We start from the raw sequence: 14,364 nt of genomic DNA, 5'->3' as shown, positions 1-14,364 counted from the left end.
AAATATAACAAGTTAGAAAGTTGTCTGTACTTATCAAAGGTCCCATGCTAGAAATTGTGACTCTTAGTAAGCAACTTGGGGCCGGTGCTGTGGCTCACTAGGCTAATCCTCCGCCTGCGGCACTAGTCCCTGGTCGGGGTGCCGGATTCTGTCCTGGTTGCCCCTCTTCCAGTCCAGCTCTCTGCTGTGGCCCGGGAGTACAGTAGAGGATGGTCCTGGTCCTTGGGCCCTGCACCCGCATGGGAGACCAGGAGGAAGCACCTGGCTCCTGGCTTCAGATCGGCGCGGTGCGCCGGCCGCAAAGCACCAGCAATAGTGGCCACTTGGGGTGTGAACCAACAGAAAAAGGAAGACCTTTCTCTCTCTCTCTTTCTCTCTGTCTAACTCTGCCTGTCAGAAAAAAAAAAAAAGCAACTGGGTGATTTTTTACCGAATTCTCTCCCTGAATGTAGATGCTCAAGCCAGTTACATTCCAAGCAGATGAAATTTTTAACTTTGACATTAAAGTCTAGGAATAAAAAACCGCAAATTTTGAACCATTGGCAATGATTATTGTTTCAGCCAACTCAATGGTCAACAACATAATGTACAAAAATTAATGACTTAATCATATGAGTCAATATTTTACATTACTTTTTGTATCATGGAAGAAGTATATATGAATGGAAAAGCAAATAATATTTAGGTTTTTTTCTCAATTCCAAAGTTCTGAATTCCAAATTCTTGTTTTTAACTAAATATTTTATATTGACTATTAAATTATGATCTATTAATTTTAAAATCTGGTATCAAATATATTTTCACTTGGTGTATGCTATGACAATAATATACTAAAGCAAATTAAAAATATCAAACTGTAAATTTAAGTTTATACAGACCTGTGGCTGGATATTTTGATTTCCTTTAAGAATTTCTTGCTTTTCCCAGACTGTAATTTGTAAGTCATTGTGTGGTAGAGAAAAGCTATTTTTTTCTAATTCAGGTTCTATGTGTTTATCATTGTTTTTACTCCAATTGTCACATAGTAGCTTCTTGATCATTTGCCTATTTGGCTTTGTTTTCTTGTAAGAGTCTGTAATAGCAGAAAAAATTGTTCCTGTATAGTGACTTTTATTGTAATCATATGCTGTGTTTCCTTGGTGTAAGTAAGCTCCAAATATAAAAAGGCTTTCTAGACCACCATAGCGAGGAATGTGTCCTAAGCCTAATACATTTAATAGATTGTAATTTGCATTGTTAAGACTAGTTTCCTTGACAGATCTGTATAATTACTTAAATGTGCCATGTGGAACAGTTAGATAAAAGCTGTAATCTTTATAAAATAAAGATATAAAATAACCACAATATAGAATCAATCCAGGTGTTACATTGACAGATGAACAGATGAATGGATCAAGAAAACATGGTTACATATACACAGTGGAATATTGTTCAGTCATAATAAAGCATAGAATCCTGTCATTTGCAGCAATATGGATGAATCTGGAGGACACTATATTAAGTGAAATAGATCAGGCTAAGAAAGATAAAAACTGTGTGTTCTCACTTGTGAAAGCTGAAAAAATGAATCTCATAGAAATACAAAGTAAAACAGTGATTATGAGAGGCTGGAAAGAGGAGGGGGGAGCAAATGGAGAGAGGTTGGTAAATGGGTTCAGGAGTACAGTTGGATACAGTAATAGCTTCCAATGTTCTAGAGCAGAGTAGGATAACCGTCTTTGTATGAAGAGTCTTTACTTATTTTAATCAGCTTTTATTGTGTGCCAGATAAGTGTTAGGCACTGGGGTTTAAAGGATGTAAATTAAGATGACATAGATGGCTCTTTTATGGACGATTCCTGATCTGAGATTTAAAGACTGAGATTAGTTTAAAATATGTAGAGGACAGAAAAAAGTGACATTATCAAGAGAGGGAAAAACATGAAACGGGTGTAGTTGTCTGAAAAATAGGGGCTGGTGAAGCGGGCATCACCAAGAAGTTCAGTGATGCCAGAGAGAAGGGCAGACATAGGGCTGGTGCTGTGGTGTAGCAGGTAAAGCTGCAACCTGCAGTGCCGGCATCTCATGAGGGCACCAGTTTGAGTCTTGGCTGCTCTACTTCTGATCCAGCTCTCTTCTATGGCCTGGGAAATCAGTACAAGATGGCCCCAACTCTTTGAGCCCTTGAACCCACTTGGGAGAACTGGAAAAGCCCCTGGATCCTGGCTTCAGATTGGCACAGCCCTGGCCATTGAGGCCATTTGGAGAGTAAACCAGCAGATGGAAGATCCCTCCTCCCTCCCTCTCTCTCTATTTCTCTCCATCTGCCTCTCTGCAACTCTGCCTTTCAAATAAATGAATAGTAAATGTTCACCATTGTTACTCAGTGGAAGTTTTAGAGCCATTAAGCATGAGAAAGTACTCAAAGGGATACAGCTGGGAAAGGAGGAAGTGAAATTATCCTTATTTGCAGATGACATGGTCCTGTATATAGGGAAAATGAAAGTCTCCACTAAAAGACTATTGGAATTCATAAAAAAGTTTTTTAAAGTTGCAGGACCAAAAATCAGCAGCCTTTGTAAACACAGAGAATGTCATGGCTGAGAAAGAGCTATTAAGATTAGTATTCACAATAACTACAAAAAATTTAATACCTTGTAATAAATTTAACTAAGGATGTGAAAGATATCTACAATGAAAAACATTATAAAACATTTATAAAAACATTGTAAAACATTAAAGAAAGAAGATAAAAAATGGAAAAAAAATCATGCATGCTTGTGGATTAGGAGAATATCACCAAATTGTCCAAGTACCAACAGCAATTAAGAGACTCAAAGAGATGCCAATCAAAATAACAACATTTTTCTCAGATCTAGAATAGGGATGTTAAGATTGCCATGGAAGCTATGAGACCCTGAATAGCTACAATAATCTTAAACAGAAACAAAGTTGGAGGCACAACCATACCAGATTTCAAGACATACTAAAGGGCAGTTATAATCAAAGCAGCCAGGTACTGGCAAAAAAAATAGACATATAGACCAGTGGAACAGAATAGACACTCCAGAAATTAATACATGCATCTATAACTAATTAATCTTTGACAGTTAGCTAAAATCACTCATTGGAGAAAAGAAAAGATGCTTGGAAAATTGGATCTACATGTGCAGAAGAAAGAAAAAAGACCCCTACTTTATGCTTTCTACAATAATAAATTCAAAATGAATCAAGGATGTAAATCTAGGGCATGATGCTATCAGTTTACTAAAGAAAAATGTCAGGGTACCTCTGCAAGACATTGGCATAGGAAAAGACTTCCTGATAGGGGCTGACGGTGTGGCGTGGTAGGTAGAGCGGATGTCTGCAGTGCCAGCATCCCCTATGGGTGCTGGTTCAAGACTTGGTTACTCCACTTCCAATCCTGCTCTCTGCTATGGCCTGGGAAAGCAGTGGAGGAGGTCCTTGGGCACCTGCTCACACATGGGGGACCTGGAAGAAGCTCCTGAATTGCAGTCATTTGGGGAGTGAATCAGTGGATGGAAGATCTCTCTCTCTCTCTCTCTCTCTCTCTCTCTCTCTGCCTCTTTCTAACTCTGCCTTTCCAATAATAAAATTAATTAAATAATAAATAGCTCAAGAAAACCAACAGCAACAAAATAAACAATCCAATTAAGAAATGGGCATCAGGGCTGTCACTGTGGTGTAGCAGGAGAAGCCACTCCCTGTAGTGCCAGCATCCCATATGTCTGCCAGTTTGAGTTCTGGCTGCTTCACTTCTGATCCAATTCTCTGCTATGGCCTGGGAAAGCAGTAGGAGGCCTAAGTCCTTGGGCCACTGTACCCACGTGGGAAGACCCAGAGGAGGCTTCTGGCTCCTGGCTGCAGATCTGTGCAGCTCTGGCTGTTGCAGCTAATTGAGGAGTGAACCAGTGGATGGAAGATCTCTCTCTGCCTCTCTTTCTCTCTCTGTGTAACTCTGACTTTCGAATAAATAAATAAAATCTTAAAAAAAATGGGCAAAGGTCTTGAACAGGCATTTTTCAAAAGATCAAATTCAAATGTCAAATAGATACATGAAAAAATACTCAGGATCACTAGTCATCAGGGAAATATAAATCAAAACCACAATGAGGTTTCACCTCAAACCTCTTTAGAATGTCTCTTATACAGAAATCAACAAATATCAAATATAGAAATGATGTGGGGAAAAAGTTACCCTAATCCACTGTTGGTGGGAATGTAAACTGCTACAACCACTGTGGAAGACAGTATGGAGATACCTCAAAAATCTGAACTTAGACCCACTGAATGTCCCAGCCATCTGCTTCCTGGGAATTTACCCAAATGAAAAGAAATCAGTGTATGAGAGAGTGATCTTGTAATCCAAAAACTGTACTTTGGAAATTTATATTTATTAAATAAAAGTTAAAAAAAGAGTGATCTGTACAACCATGTTTATTGCAGCTCAATTCGTAATAGCTAAGATATGGAATCAACCAAATGTCCATCCACTGATGACTGGGGAAATAAAATGTGGTGTATGTACACTATGGAATACTACAAGGATGTAAAAAGAATGAAGTCCTGTGTTTCACAACAGAATGGATGCAACTGGAAACCATTATACTTAAATAAGCCAGTCTTCAAAAGACAGATACCATGTTTTCTCTGATATGTGGCAGTTAATATAGAATACAAAAAATTACAGGGTTAAAAGGGAATCTTGTGATATGATTGCTTATATACCTGTGGAACTGTGGTTTTCCTACTTTCTATTTGTTCAATGTTGTAGTTAGTGGTGAATTAAGCCTGTGATTATAGAGTGGATTAAAATTATGTCACTGCAAAAAATTCACCTTTTAAAAGGTTCAAAACAGAATTATTTTATCATCCTCCACTTGATATACCTGTTTCAACTACTTTTTTTTACTTCCTGAATCCTCTACCTTTCTTACTCTTATTTCCTCTTTTTTACTTCTGTGTGTTTTGATTTTCCTCAGATCAAAAATTCCCTTTAAATGGAACTAAAATTCAGTTTCTTCAGTGGCACTCACAATTTAAGCTGTTGCTGATGGCTGGTAAAATGCAAAACTTATCAGCATTTTACTTACCTTTTTCCTTACTATGCATATAATAGGTTAGTTCCTTTTATTATTAGAACTTATCTGTGCTCATATTTTAGACAAACATTCTGTCAAATGACTTTTAAAAAATTAGCTCTTACCTTGTAGTTGTTCATTTATATCTTTCCTTCTTTGATCAGCAGGCCCACATTTGCCATCATATTTCTGAAGAGGACATTTAGAAATATGCTGTAATAATTAGTGTCAACAATAAGTTATATAAATACTTCACAGGTTCTAAGCAAATAAACAAATTTCAAATTTTAAAAGCATTTCAGCTTACAAGTAACAGAAGCATATATTGATACTAAAGTGAGTTTTTCCCAGTAAATATTTTCAAAAAGTTATAGCAATATTTAAGAACAGTATTTATTTCCTTAGCTTCCCAAATATGCCAGGCACTTATTTACACATTTTTCTTCACATATAATATAAAAATGACAAGAAATATGGTTATCCCATTTCATATGTCCTGGCCATTCCCCAGTGCTAAAAACAAATTGATATTTGAATGAGATCCACTGTTCCAGGACTCGGTCCATTCTTTCCTCTTCCTAGACTGTCACAGGGATGGTGCATTCTTACCCTTCAGGCAGCAGCTTCAGTACCAAACTCAGAAGGATCTTCTCTGACTATGAAATTCCACACCCATTTCCATGCCCAGGGTGAGCCCACAGTGACTACACTCCCCACCCACACATTCACAGGAACCACAAAAAGGATCTGTTTGGCCTCAGTGTGAGCCCAGAACCCTCTGCAATGACCCACCCCAGGTCCTCAGTGAAATCTGAGCCTCAGAAGCTGGATACAGTGATTCCTAGAGAACCAGCTATCCCCCATGCCCTATCATGGCATTACAGCACACTCAGTCATAGCATGCAGGGCTCCACAGGCACAGGGAGCAGGCTGTTCTGTCTACAGCCTAGAGGTTTTCCCAGAGCCAGCTGCTTGTCAGTGCTCCACCTTGGTAGGTTGAGTCTGGGTGCACATGATAGAGTAAGGGGTGGAAAGTGCCTCTCAAGCCTCAGTGGGCTTCCTGCCCCCTGCCAGCCAACAGAATCAAAGTCAGTGGGGACTTCGGGTTTATCCCTCCAATAACATTCCCTAGTTGTGCATGCAGGCAAGGCACAACAGCCTCTGCTTGTCTTATTAAGATGGTGTTTCTTCCCTGCTAGTTGCCAGATGCCTTTATGGGGGGATCAGAAGAAAACCATGTGTTCTCCCTTCATGAGGCTAGGTGGACACCCTGACCCTGCTAGTGTTCCAGGCCAAAATCAAAACAAGTTTGGTGTGCAAAGATCTCCCTTTGGTGATATCACCAAACAGGTTGCTGCAGACTCCTCTCATTTCACTTCAAGAAGATGGTATCTCCTACAGTCCCTGGCTGTGGGAGTTGCTGGTGATGTCCCCACTCACTCCTGGGTGTTTGTACTGTCCACACTGCTCCATGGTGTCTCTTCTTTCTGTAGAATTTCCACTGCAAACCTCTCTTCAGCTTCTCCTGGGAATGCAGTTACTCTGCTTTTCTTTATATCTCTCAGGCCAAAATCAACATGTTTCTCCCTATTTAACAATCTTGGATCTCCCTTTTAATACCTTATTTCTAAGTGCTCTAGGAAATATATAAATATTACCTAATTTCCAATAGCTCACAGCGATGAAGGAGCTTACATGAATACTTATAGTACCAAATACAAAAATTTCTAAAATTTTAATCTTTAGAAAGTGATATAAGGACTTAAATTAGATTTTTTTAAACAAACAACAGTCCAAAATATTTCTGGGCCAGCACTGTGGTGCAGAGGGTTAATGCCCAGGCTTGAAATGCTGGCATCCCATATGGGCACTGGTTCTAGTCCCAGCTGCTCCTCTGCTATGGCATGGGAAAGCAGAAGGTGGCTCAAGTGCTTGGGCCCCTGCACCCATGTGGGAGACCCGGAGGAATCTCCTGGCTTCAGATCGGTGCAGCTCTGGCTGTTGCAGCCATCTGGGGAATAAACCATGGATGGAAGCCTCTAACTCTGTCTTTCCAAATAAAGAAAATTAATCTTTTTTTTTTTTTGACAGAGTGGACAGCGAGAAGAGAGACAGAGAGAAAGGTCTTCTTTTTCCATTTGTTCACCCCACCAATGGCAACTGGGCCGGCGCACAGCAGCTGGCACACTGCGCTGATCTGAAACCAGGAGATAGGTGCTTTCTCCTGGTCTCCCATGTGGGTGCAGGGTCCAAGGACTTAGGCCATCCTCCACTGCCTTCCCGGGCCACAGCAGAGAGCTGGACTGGAAGAGGAGCAACCGGGATGGAATCTGGTGCCCTAACTGGGACTAGAACCCGGTGTGCTGGTGCTGCAGGCAGAGGATTAGCCTATTGAGCCGTGGCACTGGCCAATAAAATAAATCTTTTTAAAAAAATTCTGAAATTAATTTTTTTCATATGTTGTTAAGAGTTTCTGCTTCTAGAACTTATTATTGTATTGGGAAAAACATGTATTCTCTTATATGCAGAGTTTTAACTATGCAGTTAATGGAATGACTTAGAAAAAAGAGTGGAATCCATTGTGACCCAAAATTGAAATTTCCATAATTTCTAATATCACAATAGTCAAAGTTCAGAACCAAGAATAGAAATGGGGAAAATTGTCTCCTAAAAATTACATGATGGCAAAATAAAAGATCTAAGAAAAGAAAAAAATTCCCTGACATATGCTAACAGTTTCAGAACTGAAGCACACCAGGGAGATCCCATGATTACTATAACAGCTAATTTGGTTCAGTCATGATTTGTTTAGGCACATTCATTCTAAAAGGTTGATATGATTTAAAAGTCACAGTGTTTTATAAATGCACCCTTGACCAAATTTTATATTCCCTCTAGTGCAGTAAAGTGTTTCCTATTAATGTTCCCCTATATATTTCTCAGCCCATTCTTTTCACTCTTACCTTTTTAAAGTGTATACTTATTTTTGATATTTACCAAACTAAAAGCATTTTAAAATGACAACTAATCATATTTCTACAAAATTATTTTCTCTAACCAACTTTCCATTAAACATGTGAGATGATGATACATAGAGCACTGCTCTATTTTAAAAGTAAATAATATATAAGGTCGGTGCCGTGGCTCACTAGGCTAATCTTCCACCGTGCGGCACTGGCACACCGGGTTCTAGTCCCGGTTGGGGCACCGGATTCTATCCCGGTTGCCCCTCTTCCAGGCCAGCTCTCTGCTGTGGCCAGGGAGTGCAGTGGAGGATGGCCTAGGTCCTTGGGCCCTGCACCCCATGGGAGACCAGGATAAGTACCTGGCTCCTGCCATCGGATCAGTGTGGTGCACCGGCCATGGCAGCCATTGGAGGGTGAACCAAGGGCAAAAGGAAGACCTTTCTCTCTGTCTCTCTCACTGTCCACTCTGCCTGTCAAAAAAAAAAAAGTAAATAATATATAGAACTAAATTCTGACCAAGAACATTTGTTTCATAATAGAGCATTTACCTTGGCATCAAAATCATAGTCTTTTTCTTCTGATTTAGACAATGGATCACCAAGATGAAGTTTGATGGCAAGTCTTTAGAGAAAAATACATAAAAGTGTGAGAGATCAGTTATCTGTATATTTGATTATCCTTTATATAATTAAATTTGCCCTTTTAAAAAAGATTTATTTATTTGAAAGTCAGAGTTGCAGAGAGAGAGAAGGAGAGGAAGAGAGAGAGAAAGAGGTCTTCCATCCTCTGGCTCACTCCCCAGTTGGCTGCAATGGCCGGAGCTGTGCCAATCCAAAGCCAGGAGCCAGGAGCTTCTTCCAGGTGTCCCATGTGGGTGCAGGGGCCCAAGCACTCAGACCATCTTCTACTGCTTTCCCAGCCCATAGTAGAGAGCTGGACTGGAAGAGGAGCAGCCGGGACTAGAACCCATATGGGTGCATTGACCTGTGCCCCAGCACAGGCCCCTCATTACTTCAATTTTAATTCTCAACTTGCTGATACTGGACAGAAAAACAAAGTTTTGAAATATGCTAGAGTTCTGAGAGAATATATGAAGTATGTAATATGTGTTCAGGTCAAATTTGATAAATGGATTGCAGGAAGGTTAAATACAGTTGGAAAGTTCAACATCTTTTTAAAGAAAAAGTCCAAAAGGTAAAGAAATAATTTTTCTATAGTAATGACCATTTATTTTTGCTGTTTTTAATTTTCAGAAGGACACATAATATAAAATGGTTATTATCAATACATAAGCAATAAAGTTTATAGTATGAAAAATATATAATTAAAAGCATAAATAATAATAGAAACCCAGATAAAAAATTTCCTTTACTTTGGAAGAGGTTAAAAGTTAGTATAAATAATCCATAAACATTTAATTGCAAGTAACTCATTTTATCTTGCTAGATTCATATTTTTCCTCTTTCCAAGGATTCTTCTGTTATTAACCTTTTATTAGAATTTTTATGTGTTCACTGTAGAGATAACAAATAAAAAAGAAAATTTCACATATAAATCACCAGCCTGAAATATCACCTTTTATCATATTTTGTACATTTTCTTAGCTAACATACGCATAAACTGATTTTTTCCTTACATGGCATACCAGATATATCTGTGCATGCCCACATATATCTGTCTATGCCAGTTTCAGTGGTCATACATGACTGCATCCTGTAGATGCATTATAGTTGGTAACATCCATTGGGAGTTCTTCTTAGTAAGTTGCTATTTTAAGTAGCGCTGGGTAAATAAATTGATTTATCTTTGGCTACTTTTGAAATATACTGTTATATAATATAATTGAAGAGTAGAATGCATGCATTTTTAAATGTTGTACAATACACAACATGAAATTGTTTATTTTAAAAGTCATAGGCAACATAACCTTTAAGCAACACTGTACATTCTGCTCTTTATTCTCACAAATTGATAGAAAACAGTATTTTAATTCCCATTTTAGCTTTTTTTTAAAGTCACAAGAATTTTATTATAGTAAACAGTCTCATGGTATTTGACAGAACTCAGAACTCTTCTTTGAGATAGGTTCAAATCTGTGAAAACAAAGCCAGCCATAATGAAGTCTTTATTTAAAAAAAAAATCAAACAACCAAAGATACATTTCATAAAGCAAAATATAAAAACAGAAGCCAAAAACAACAGAAAAGATAGCTAAGCAATAGATTTAAGAAACTTTGATTCCATCCATCTGACTTGTTGGTAACTGTTCTGTTTGTCCTTCCACTGCTATCTCTGTAAAAGTGGTATGATAATTTAAGACAACCTAAGACCTATTAGAAGCTTTAAGGAATTATTGAAAAAGTGTTCAAATGTTTTACAAATACTACCAACAAACACATTATACTTTTTATCTTGCTCCAGTGAAAGTGTCTCTTTAAATCAGACTCTGCTCTGTAAGTTTCAAACTCTCATCTAGAAAGATGTTAGCTTTCTTCCCAAGTAATACTCGGTTTATCACAACATTTCTGATTAAGACAGACAAGTAATACCAGAATTGTCCTACCTAAGGCAAAAAGAACTTTAGCACATTTGGTAGTCCCTAGACTCAGTTCAATCAAATGATGAGTCATTCAATTAATATTTTATTAATTGTTACTCAAGCATTTTTCAAGTATCATTTTGAAATTACATCCTATCTCAGTGTGAGGTTTCTTAAACAGGAAGAATTTCATTTCTGTTAATATCTGCAGTGCCAGCTGTTTCATTAAATAGATATTTTTCTCTTTAAGAAGCTGCTCCAGTGAAGAATCATTTCTTATATATCATGTCCAGATCCAAAAAGAAACATTTTTCTGTGAAAAGAAATACTCAAGAAATGTGAAAACTTTCTGTAATCAAAGGATTGCCTACCTCTTAAAAGCATGTAATCACCCCTACAGTTTGGTGAAGAATTAAAAGTTTTCACTAGTGGCTTACAGCTCATCAGATGTACTGTTCACCTTTGGTAATTCACATTCTTCACTGTTCTGACAACCCTGAAGGATGTCCTTGTAGTAGTTCTTCAGATCCTCATACAAAGAAACAGTTTCCTGTGAGTGAGCCAAGGGTAACACCTTTTCATTCAGGAACATCTGCACTTGGAATTGTTCTTTAGGAGTCAGCGTCCTCACAATGGTAAAACACAAATATCAGGTTTGAGGCATAAGGTACAATGTGACCACTTCGGAACTTCCGGTGCATTTGTTCCTTATAATTATAAGCTGTCAGGGGCTCCTTGTCTTTGAAGTAGCCCATGAGAGAAAGCAGTGGTAGAAGGGTCTCTGCATGACTAAACTGGAGAATGACTGGAGAAGAAATCGGTTGAGATCTTTGCTTCTGTTCAACTGCTTTGTCTAAGTGCTGGAAGATATCCTGAAACAAGGTGCAACTGGATCGACTATTAATAGTATAGCCATGTCCTCTTTTCCAGTACTGTTTCAGGTCATTTAAATATTCTAATACCTTTGTATCGTCTATGTCAAAAACATCACACCAAGGAGACTTAACACCTTTAATTGCCAGGTCAAATGAACAGGTAAAAAAAGCTACCTGAATTAAATCTGCATTTAAATCATTTACTGGCACTTGCAAAGTAGCTGCAACTTTCTTTAAAATGTTCTGCATTTCTGGTCCAGTTTTGAAGGCTTCTACGTGATAAAGAGCCGTAGCATTCCTTCCCATTTCAGTTAAAAACTTCTCACAATGATCAAAGAATCTCATCAATTTATCATTAATCCTTGGAGGTCCACACTCCATATCTGCGACGTCCGGCGGCGGCAACCCAGGGTGGTAGTGCTGCCACAGCCCCTGCAGGAAGGCGGCGCCGCTGTCCACGCAGCGGTGCTTGGAGCTGGTGAGGAGACGGAGGCGGCCGTAGTTCTCCCGGCTGAAGAGGGCCGGGAACAGCGATGCCAGGCGTAGCGCCAGCTGTCGCATGTCCTGCCGTCCCTTTTCCACCAGCTGCCCGTCCATCCAGTCGGCGTACCCCAGGGGCCAATCGGCCAGCGCCGCGCCCAGGTGGCGACCGCCCGCACTGCTGCGGCCGCGGGCCTGCAGCAGCCCGTGCAGCTGCCTCAGCTTGCGTATCTGTTTAGCCGTGGGGTAGCGGGTGCCATGGCGGATGAGGGCGACCAGCTGCACCGGGGTGCAGGTGCACCTCGGGGTCCAAAACCAGCCTGGGGTTGACATCCTCGTAGCGAGTCTTGGTGCCAAAGTAGGGGCTCAACACCGAGGCCACTGGGTCACTGGGCCCCAGGAGAGAGCAGCACATGAGAGATGAGAGCAACGCCGCAGCCAGGGCCACGGCAGGTGCTACGGCAGCCCCCATTTTAACTTGAAGTTTTTGTCTTGAGGCCTGACATTGTGGTGCAATGAGTTAAGCTGCCACTTGGAATTCCAGCATCCTGTATCAGAGTTCTGGTTTGGGTCCCGCCTGCTGAACTTCGATCCAATTTCTTGCTAATGAGCTTGGGAAGGCAGTGGAAGGTGGCTTAAGTATTTGGGCCCCTGAAACTCACGTAGGAGACCAGGATGGGGTTCCTGGATCCTGGCTTCACCCTAGCCAGACTTGGCTGTTGTGACTATTTGATAAGTGAACAGTAGATAAGACTGCTTCCCTCCCTCCCTCCCTCCCTCCCTCCATCCCTCCCTCCCTGTCTCTCCTTCTCTCCCTCTCTCCCTCCTTCCCTTTTTCTCTCCACCAACTCTTCCCATCTCTGCAACTCTTTCAAATAAATTATTTTTAGAAAGTTTTTATTTAATAAATATAAATTTATTTATTTTTCTTTCGTTTTTATTTGACAGAGTTATATAGATAGTGAGAGAGAGAGAGAGAGATAGAGAGAAAGGTCTTCCTTCTATTGGTTCACCCCCCAAATGGCCACTATGGCCAGCGCTGTGCCGAAATGAAGCCAGGAGCCAGGTGCTTCTTCCTGGTGTCCCATGCAGGTGCAGGGGCCAAGCACTTGGGCCATCCCCCACTGCCCTTCCAGGCCACAGCAGAGAGCTGGACTGGAAGAGGAGCAACCGGGACTAGAACCCAGCACCCATGTGGGATGCCAGCACCACAGGTGGAGGATTAACCAAGGGAGCCATGGTGCCAGCCCCAATAAATTTAAATTTCATAAGTACAACTTTTGGATTATAGCTGTTCTTCCCCCCATAACCACCCTCCCACCCCCAAATTGTCCCACCTCCTACTCCCTTTCCCATCCCATTCTTCATTAAGATTCATTTTAAATTATCTTTATACACAGAAGATCAACTCTATACTAAGTAAAGATTTCAGCTGTTTGCACCCACAAAGACACACAAAGTATAAAGTACTGTTTGAACACTAGTTTTACTGTTAATTCTCATAGTACAACTCATTAAGGACAGAGGTCCTACATGGGGAGCAAAGTGCACAGTGAATCCTGTTGTTGATTTAACAATTTACACTCTTATTCATGACCTCAGTGATCCCCTGAGGCTCCTGTCATGAGCTGCCAAGGCTATGGAAGCCTTTTGAGTCCACAAACTCCATCAGTATTTAGACAGGGCCACAAGCAAAGTGGAAGTGCTCTCTTCCCTTCAGAAAAAAGTACATCCTGCTTTGATGACCCCTTATTAGGCAGATTAGAATGCCTTAAGGGCTGATTCTGAGGCCAGAGTGCTGTTTAGGGCATTTGTCATTCTATGAGTCTGCTCTGTATCCCGCTTCCCATGTTGGATCAGTCTCTCTTTTTAATTCTATTATTATTAGCAGAAACTTGATCTTATTTATGTGATCCCTTTGACACTTAGTCCTTTCTATATGATCAGTTACACACCTAATATGACCACTTTAATGTGTAAGATGGCATTAGCACCTGCCAACATAATGGAATTTGGAGTCCCATGACAAATTCTTAGCTTTACTCTTAGGTGTAAGTCCATGGGAACATGTGCCGAACTGTACATCTCCTCCCTCTCTTATTCACATTCATATATTTTTTTAAACAGGGATCAATTTTCAATTGGATTTAAACAACTAAGGATAATTTTGTGTTAAGTAAAAAGTTTAACCAATGGTATTAAGTAGAAAAAGAAAATACTAAAAAGGATAAAATAGTGAGCTGTTCCTAAGCAGTCAGAACAAGGGCTGATCAAGTCATTGCTTCTCATAGTGTCAGTTTCACTTCTACAGGTTTCCTTTTAGGTGTTCAGTTAGTTGTCACAGATCAGGGAGAATATATGATATTTGAATATAGCGCTACCATATGACCTAGCCATCTCACTCTTTGGAATTTACCCAAGGG

The 14,364-nt window shown here is 40.1% G+C and overlaps 1 protein-coding gene and 1 pseudogene across 1 annotated transcript in view; both read right to left on the bottom strand.

Annotated features, from left to right (window-relative positions):
* The window catches only part of LOC138847136 (ankyrin repeat domain-containing protein 26-like), a 271,305-nt gene extending 270,288 nt beyond the window's left edge, over nt 1-1,017 (bottom strand). Inside the window, exon 1 of the mRNA XM_070064933.1 lies at nt 879-1,017. The gene's annotated coding sequence lies outside the window, so the exon portion shown is untranslated. The remainder of the gene's footprint in view (nt 1-878) is intronic.
* Nucleotides 1,018-10,217: 9,200 nt separating this feature from the next.
* LOC138847135 (multiple inositol polyphosphate phosphatase 1 pseudogene) lies at nt 10,218-12,289 on the bottom strand (annotated as a pseudogene).
* Nucleotides 12,290-14,364: the final 2,075 nt, after the last annotated feature.

This window comes from Oryctolagus cuniculus, chromosome 19, assembly GCF_964237555.1.
Source record: "Oryctolagus cuniculus chromosome 19, mOryCun1.1, whole genome shotgun sequence".
Taxonomy (NCBI): domain Eukaryota; kingdom Metazoa; phylum Chordata; class Mammalia; order Lagomorpha; family Leporidae; genus Oryctolagus; species Oryctolagus cuniculus.
This window is presented reverse-complemented; position numbering and strand designations above follow the sequence as displayed.